Consider the following 8,117-nt stretch of genomic DNA (forward strand, 5'->3'; position numbering starts at 1 on the left):
GTAGAAGAAGATGAAGAACCCAAGGAGATTCGTCCGGAGGACTACATCATCATCGACGACACCGACTCCGACCCTAGTGATGATGACTTTGAAGACGAAGCTGGAGCAGATATCATGGAGTCTTCCACCGATCAAAATTTCTAGATGACCACCCAATGATTAGTAGTATTCCCCCATGTATTCAGTAGTAGTTGAGCACTTTTGCGATAGTTCTAGACCGCTTGTATGCCCTTGCTTGATTGATTGAGTGAAATGATTGTGTTTGTCTCATGTGCATATGGATAGTGCCTTCTCATTAGACCTCATTCTATTCTAATCTCTTCCATCTAAACCCATTAGATGCCTCCATGACGTGACCCCGAATTTGCCTTCCCGCCGGAGCTCACTCAGTTGATCCAGCAGCAGAACACCTTGATGCAATTGCTAGTTCAGAACCAGGGTAACAACAACAACAACAACCCGCCGCCAGTGGACAACCTAGCCTGTTTTCTAAGGTTATAGCCGCCGGTGTTCTCCAGTAGCACCGAGCCTATAGTTGCTGATGATTGGCTACGCCGTATTGGAAGGGAGTTGACCACCGCAGGTTGCACAGATGCTGAGAAGGTGCGCTTTGATGCACATCAATTGGATGGACCAGCAGCCTCATGGTGGGAGAATTACACGGCCACTTTCCCCATAGCCAACGTCACTTGGGACCAGTTTCAGCAAGATTTCCGCACAACCCATGTCTCAACTGGAGCCATGAATATGAAGAAACATGAGTTTCGCAACTTACGCCAAGGGAACCATACTGTGGCTCAGTACGTGGATGAGTTTAGCAAGTTATCTTGCTATGCCCCTGATGACGTGGCCACAGATGCCATGAAGCAGGAGAAGTTTATGGAAAAGATGAATGATGAGATGAGTATGCAGTTGATGGCAGCAACCTTCAACAACTACCAGGAGTTGGTAGATAAGGCTCTTATGATTGAAGGGAAGCAGCAGCAGATTGAGAGCCGAAAGAGGAAGTATTGACAAGGGAGGTATAACTCAGGAGCTCAGCAGAAGCCTCGCCTAACCCCGAACTCGGGAGGACTTGTTCATAACCACACTGGAGGAGGATCGCAGAACCACAATGGTACTAAGAATGGGAATGGGAACGGAGCCAATAACAATCAGAACCGCCCCAATCCAGCCACACCCGCCAAAAGAGATCTAAGTCACGTTACTTGCTTCAAGTGCGGGAAGACTGGACACTATTCCATGGAGTGCCCTGAAGGAAAGAATGGAAATGGAAATGGGAGCGCTGGGAAGAAGCCCAATCCATTCAACAAAGGACAAGTGAACCACGTTAACGTGGAGGAGGTTGAAGAGCAGCCAGACGCGGTAATAGGTAAGTTTTTGGTTAAGTCATTTACCGCTCTTGTTCTATTTGATACTGGTGCACCGCATTCATACATATCAAGGGGATTCGTGGATAAGTTTAAACTACCAACCCAAACCCTTAGGACCCCTCTCTTAGTGAGTTCACCTGGAGCAGAGTATATGGCTAGTCGATGGTGCGACTAGATACACCTAACCATTGGCACCCATGTTTTTCCGTCCGACATAATTATCTTAGAGTCACAAGGATTGGACATGATATTAGGCATGGACTGGATGTCAAAGTATGGAGGAAGTATTGACTGTGCTAGTAAGTCGATTTATCTCACCACCCCGGAGGGAAAAAGGATTAGGTATGTATCTAGGCATGTGCCTAGGAGGAGCCAAGTGAATACCCTCACGGGAGTTGTTCAGGATGAAGTGCTGGTAGTGAGGGATTACCCGGATGTTTTTCCAGAGGAGTTACCAGGCATGCCACCGGATCTAGACATCGAGTTTTTGATAGAGCTACTGCCAGGGATAGGGCCAATATCCAAGAGACCCTATCGGATGCCCGCAAATGATCTGGAGGAGATTAAGAAACAGATCAAGGAGTTATTGGAGAAAGGTTACATTCGAAGGAGTTCATCACCTTGGGGAGCCCCATTGCTTTTGGTTGAGAAGAAGGATAAATCCCTAAGAATGGTTGTTGATTATCGGGCCTTGAATGAAGTGACGATCAAGAACAAGTACCCACTGCTGATGATCAATGATCTGTTTGATCGACCGCAAGGAGGTAAGATGTTTTCGAAGATCGATTTGCGATCAGGGTACCATCAGTTGAAGATTCGAGAGAAAGATATACCAAAGACATCATTCACCACGTGTTACAGATTATATGAGTATACGGTCATGTCGTTTGGACTGACTAATGCCCCTGCCTATTTCATGAGCATGATGAACAAGGTATTCATGGAATATTTGGACAAGTTTGTTGTGGTGTTTATTGATGATATTATGGTATACTCGAAGAATGAAGAGGAGCACAAGGAGCATTTGTGTTTAGTTCTCGAGAAACTTAGGGAACACCAGTTGTATGCCAAGTTCAGCAAATGCGAGTTTTGGTTGAAGGAAGTCGGATTCCTTGGACATGTTATATCAGGAGAAGGTATAACAGTAGACCCCAGCAAGGTTCAGTCAGTCACTGAATGGTCAGCACCCACTTCAGTTAGCGAAATCTGCAGTTTCCTTGGACTCGCAGGATACTATCGGAGATTCATTGAGAATTTTTCCAAGATTGCGAAACCAATGACGGAGTTATTGAAGAAGGATACTAAGTTTAAATGGACGGAAGATTGTGAGGCAAGTTTCCAGGAGTTGAAGAAACATTTGACTACAGCCCCAGTGCTGACACTGCTAGATATACATAAGGATTTCCAATTGTATTGCGACGCCTCTCGCTTGGGACTTGGATGTGTGCTTATGTAGGACGGAAGAGTTCTTTCGTATGCCTCGCGACAACTAAAACCTCATGCATTGAATTATGCCATGCATGATTTGGAGTTAGCAGCCGTAGTGCATGCAATGAAGACTTGGAGACATTACCTTATTGGAAACAGTTGTGATGTGTACACGGATCATAAGAGTTTGAAGTACATCTTCACACAGAAGTAGCTGAACCTTAGGCAGAGGAGATGGTTGGAGTTTATAAAGGATTATGACATGAAGCTGCACTATCATCCAGGAAAGGCCAATGTCGTAGCAGACGCTTTGAGCCGGAAGAGTTATGCTAATATCCTTGTGAGTAAGGGAGTGCCAAAGGAGTTAGCATAGGATATTATGGAACTGCGATTAGAGATTGTTCCTAGAGGTTTTGTTGCAACAATGGAAGTTTAGTCGACATTGTTGGGTAAGATTCGGGAAGCTCAGAAGGATGACAAAGAGATTGCCAAGATAAAGGAGAAGATGAGCAAAGGAAAGGCCAAAGATTTTCGTGAAGATGAGCACGATACCTTATGGTTTGAGGACCGGATATACGTGCCCAATAACACAGAGATCAGGAAGTTAATACTACAGGAGGCCCATGACTCACCATACTCGATACACCCCGGAAACACCAAGATGTATTTGGATTTGAAGGAACGTTTCTGGTGGACGGGTATGAAGAAGGATATTGCCGAGTATGTAGCCGTATGTGATGTATGTTAGAGAGTGAAGGCAGAGCATCAAAAGCCGGCAAGATTGTTACAGCCTATGCCGGTACCCGAATGGAAGTGGGATAAACTTGGCATGGACTTTATCACCGGATTGCCCAGGACCAAATTAGGATATGATTCCATATGGGTAGTAGTTGATTGATTGACCAAAGTGGCTCACTTTATCCCAGTGAAAACCACTTATACAAGTGCGAAGTTGGCCAAGATATATATGTCCAGGATCGTATGTCTGCATGGAGTTCCGAGGACCATCGTATCAGATAGAGGAACACAGTTTACCTCAAAGTTTTGGCATCAGTTACACCAGACCTTGGGAACAAGACTGGAGTTTAGTACAACGTTTCACCTGCAGACGGATGGACAGATAGAGAGAGTCAATCAGATTCTGGAGGACATGTTGAGAGCCTATGTGCTAGATTATGGATCTAGTTGGGATGACAATTTGCCTTACACAGAGTTCTCATACAACAATAGCTACCTAGCCAGTTTGAAGATGGCACCGTTCGAAGCCCTGTATGGATGAAGGTGCAGAACGCCGTTAATGTGGGATGAAGTAGGAGACCAACAGTTGTTTGGACCATACTTGATCAAGGAGACTGAAGAGAAGGTTAAGCTGATTCGTGATAGACTAAAGATTGCTTAGTCTAGGCAGAAGAGTTATGCAGACTCGAAACGCAAGGAGGTAACCTATGAAATTGGAGACAGAGCATATCTGCGAGTATCCCCCTTGCGAGGAGTGAAACGTTTTGGAATTAAAGGAAAGTTGGCCCCAAGATTTGTAGGACCGTATCGTGTTTTGGAACGGATGGGAGAAGTTGCCTACAAGCTGGAGTTACCTGAAGGACTGTCAAGAGTTCATGACGTGTTCCACGTTTCACAGTTGAAGAAGTGTCATGCTGAGATGGCCGATATACCGTTAAGAGATACAGTACCCTTGGAGGCGATTCAGTTGGACAGTGATTTGACTTATGAGGAAAAGCCAGTTAAGATTCTTGAGTTTGCCAGCCGAGTCACCCGCAGCAAGGTTATCAAGTTTTGTAAAGTTCAGTGGAGCCACCACACCGAGGATGAAGCCACCTGGGAACGAGAGGATGATCTACTCAAAGACCACCCACACCTATTTTCTAACCATCCCGAATCTCGAGGGCGAGATTCATCTTAAGGGGGGTAGGTTTTGTAACATCCCAAAATTTTAATTTGGAATGTTATACATAGGTCATTCTTGCATGTCATATTTTATTGCATTTTCGTTCAACAATCCTCGAAATCCTAAGCAACTCAAGGACCCTCGGAGAGAGTTGGGGATATTCCCGGTTTTCATATTTGATTTTTTATCAAATAACGAAACACGGATTTTTGATTTTAATTATTTTCTCTCCGAAAAGTATTTCATATTAAAATATACTAGTACAAATGCCCGTGCGTTGCACCGGGCAAAAAAGCATATAGAGTTCTCTTTGTTAATAAATCAAGCCATATTCGCATGCATTGAAACATTTTATAATCCAGACTATGCCAGTTCAAAATTGACACCATGGGTGCCCAAAACTGTAGAGTAGAAAACCAACATGATATGCGCGTCTACCATCATGTACATCTGAATATAGCTCGTACTGTGATGCTTTGCTAACAGGATGAAAAAATAGTGCAGCTCACTGTTACATATCACTAACCATAAATGACATAGAGCAAGAATCTTGTTCATATTAACAGTGATCATAAAATTGAATTTATATGTACTAATTTGTGGTCACTATAAGAGATGACTACACACCAAAAGAAAACAAAAAAGTATATGTAACTAAACCATATCAGATTGACTACTATTTGTATGGTTCGTCCATCCAATGTATGCCTGATGTGTAACAAAATTTTTTGAATATAGTATATGCTCCAGTTTTCACCACTGGAACACCATATAGGGATCACATTCATATGGTTTGAGGTGCAGGATTCTAGATATTGAATGCAAGCATCATGCCAAATATCAACCAGAGAATCATGTGTTCCAATGCAACAGTACTACTATAGTTTATCCTATTGGTTCTAGTAGTTTATCATATATAGTTCTCAAAAAACTAACTGGATAACTATGCACATCATTTTCGATACTGTTGGCATGCAGGCAAAAAGAATCAAATATTCAGTTCTAGGTGCAAAAAGAATCAAATATTCAATTCTAGGTGCAGATAAGTGTGATGTATTTTAGCCACCACGACAAAGCAAAGAGTTATTTGTTAAAATTGACTTACATATCAATATGTTGAGTGAGCGCTGCACCAAAGAGCACATATAATTAGTACAATACTGGAAGCTTTGGCTAAAAAGAAGGTTAACCTCTACTATCGGTCAGCTCTGCTGCACCAGAGAATTACAAACGTGGACATGATGAAATAAGGAACCATATAGGCGTATTACAAGCATGAGTGTGAAGCAAACATATCTTAGTTGTGGGCTCTAACCACTGAAAGGAACATGATAAGAGTATTTGAAAGAGATTAAATACTTGAAGCATCTATTTTTTGAACCTTGACATTTTAATTCTCAGCACAACCTCCAAACCTGTTGTTGCAACATAAGATTTGTCTATGATCTCAGCTGTAACAATTCTCTGTTCTGACACAAAATCTGCAGCAAAACAACAACAATCAGTTGTGAGTAAGATGAGAGAGACATGTGATCTGCCAAGGGCATATGGGGTGAGAGAAGTACTAACGGAGTGGTAGGGAGATGAACTTCAGGCAGATGGTTTCTAGGAGAACTGCCGTAGGTGTGGATTCCTGAAGAAAAACAAATGGTCCATAACAATTCATGTGCAGCTGTGCAGTGATTCAGCGCTAGGAGATTAACTACCTGTAGATGAATCCACCATGAAGCTGGGATTTGGTAGAGGAGAGATGGGGCAGCAAGGTAGATGGAAGCAGGAAGGACATTAGTGGAAAATATATCAAGTTAGTGGAACCATAGTGTTACACCATGTTGTTCTACAACATAAACAACAACGAATTATCCAAAGGTTGAGTAAAAATGGTCCAATGTTCAATATAAAAATCCAAAGAAGCTATTGCACCGAAAGTAAACATTTTAAGGTAGAATACTAAGCATAAACTGCAGGGTTAAGGTAGCATTATTTTTGGACACTGCATCTTATGGATACTGCAAATTACTTCCAAAAAGTATCTCTGATCTAAATTGATACGCAGAGAAAGAGAAAAATATACCAACCGCCTATATAAGCTGGGACAGAACAAACTCGTCCATATCATGAAGTCCAGTAACTGCAATCATCCAAAGCAAAGTAAGAAACAGAAGTACCATAAACACATGTAAGATGGTTATCGGCCACTTGTCTAGCAATGCAAGCTTACTATCAGGGGCGCCATCACAGACAATCAAGTCCGCTTTACATCCATCAAAATGCCTGATACCGACGCCAAGGCTGCATCGTTTTCCTTCCGGAGCAGATCATGGTCCGGGACATCATCCGCAACCACAAAGTCTCCATGAGCTTTGGAAACGTTGGCTAGTTCATGATCCAGCCCATTGTTTGTCCTTCCGACAGCCCTGATGTGATATTTACTCAACGCAGATTTAATATCAACAATAATTGGGTAGGACAATGTTCTGCTTACGAATCAGCCCCTAGCTCCTTTCCCCACTGCATAGTTGATCTCCACCACAAGGGAGCCTCAGAATACGTTATTCAGTCAAACCAGAATAGCGCTGGCTTCGGCCTCCTCGACAATTATGCATGCGCCCAGCTGCCTATCGGCAAGCAATTTTTGCATTATCTCTGGTATTCCATGCACATAGTTAGTGTGATTATAGCATTGTAGGCAACAAAAAGGAATCCATATGTAATCTGAATCTTCACTGAACTTTTTAGGTTTGACCGTATAGGAGCTCGATCACACAAAATTCGACAGCTCAAACTTTTACCCTTACCTGTCCACATCATCCATGGCATATCCTTCACATACTTGGCTTCACATTGAGACGGTTCACCACCTTCATCTCACACGACTTGTCACACTGCATATCCATGAACCAATCCAGTTAATGTTCGACGACTGAGAAAAAATTCAAAGTAAATCGATGGATGCATGAATAAATGGATTGATGCATTGCAACGGGAGAAAAAAATTCACACACACACCACCAAGCTCTAGGACCTTTGCCTCCGACATGGCAATCAAGCATACTCGGCGCCCATGGCAATGGGTCCCACGATGATCTTGCCCCCCTGCGGCCCAACCGGCGACGTCGTCGGCAAGTCAAGGCAGCGGTGGAGCAGGCGCGACACGGCTGCCACGAGCTGCTTGGTCGCCTTTCCTCAAATTCAACACAACAACAAAGGGAACTTGGCTAGAGATTGCAATTGAACACTTAGCTGCAGCAGAGATGACTAAAACTTTCAAGAATACAAATTTGGCTGTGCATTACAGTGGGAAATACAGTGTATATAACGGCGAAAACGGGCAAGGAAAAAGAATAGGAAATGATTAAATTTGTTTTTATTCCTGACAACATCCTTTTGCCCTGCATCACGTATTGTAATGA

The 8,117-nt window shown here is 43.0% G+C and overlaps 1 long non-coding RNA gene across 1 annotated transcript; it reads right to left on the reverse strand.

The window, feature by feature from the left end:
- Positions 1-7,042: 7,042 nt before the first annotated feature.
- LOC123081938 (uncharacterized) lies at positions 7,043-7,787 on the reverse strand. The gene is made up of 3 exons (XR_006438855.1): positions 7,714-7,787; positions 7,503-7,589; positions 7,043-7,350 (listed from the first exon to the last, which is right to left on the reverse strand). It is a non-coding gene; the product is annotated as an uncharacterized lncRNA (long non-coding RNA).
- Between the last annotated feature and the right edge of the window lie 330 nt (positions 7,788-8,117).

This window comes from Triticum aestivum, chromosome 4A (genome assembly GCF_018294505.1).
Source record: "Triticum aestivum cultivar Chinese Spring chromosome 4A, IWGSC CS RefSeq v2.1, whole genome shotgun sequence".
In the NCBI taxonomy this organism is placed as follows: domain Eukaryota; kingdom Viridiplantae; phylum Streptophyta; class Magnoliopsida; order Poales; family Poaceae; genus Triticum; species Triticum aestivum.